Consider the following 875-nt stretch of genomic DNA (forward strand, 5'->3'; position numbering starts at 1 on the left):
ACTGCACAGCAGTGGGTATGCGTTTCGCACAAATGTGCTTTTCCCGCTATGTGTGTCAACCTATGTTTATGACGTTTTAGGTATACGAGTTCGCACGGGACATTATAAGAATTGGAATCTGAGTAGGCTTATCAAAGACGAATTGTTAAAAAGAAAACGAAATCTTCATCAATGAAGCCATGTGTATTTTCTGTTTCATGTCCAAAACAGAAACACTGAGATGTGGGGCAACATTGGGGCAATTAAGAAACAAAAGATAGCGTTCAATGAAGACATTAAGGATCCAAGCAATAGCAATACTGAGATTTTTTTTTGTAACAAACATCCAATTTCAGCCAAATTTTAAAAAAGAAAAAAATTCACCAAATCCCTTGCGGGGGTCGAACCCGCGACCTCCGGATTAGGAGTCCGGCGCGCTTTCCACTGCGCCAAAGGGACCTTCATAAGACATGCATAAAACATTGAATATAATCATTCAATTCGGGCTCTCAATAAATGGGAATGATCGCACACAAAGTACGTGCTGCCTAATTCAATTATCGAATAAAAGAAGTTTTTCCGTACATTCCAGCATGTTTTATTTTCAAGTTACCCGACCTGACAAGGATCTTCGGTTGATATAAGACATTTGGTATTTTCACGAATGGACCATCAGAGAATGATATGGGTAGGTGTTATGGTATGAAGTGTGCTTGTGGACATGTTATTTGAAATGAAAAATTGTTGCGCAGGTGGAAGAAAAGAAGTCACTGGCCAACAAAAAAGAAAATGAAAGAACTTTTGGATGAGTAAATAGGAAGTTTATGAAAAGTGGTTAACCGCATCGTGAGCTAGAGCACATGGAGTTCAGGTAAGTCACTTAGCGGTAAAATGAT

General features: G+C 39.0%; 1 non-coding gene across 1 annotated transcript; it reads right to left on the minus strand.

Annotated features, from left to right (window-relative positions):
• Positions 1–365: 365 nt before the first annotated feature.
• On the minus strand, positions 366–438 carry Trnar-ccu. The gene has a single exon. It is a non-coding gene; the product is annotated as a tRNA-Arg (tRNA).
• Between the last annotated feature and the right edge of the window lie 437 nt (positions 439–875).

This window comes from Bradysia coprophila, unplaced genomic scaffold (genome assembly GCF_014529535.1).
Source record: "Bradysia coprophila strain Holo2 unplaced genomic scaffold, BU_Bcop_v1 contig_297, whole genome shotgun sequence".
Lineage (NCBI taxonomy): Eukaryota > Metazoa > Arthropoda > Insecta > Diptera > Sciaridae > Bradysia > Bradysia coprophila.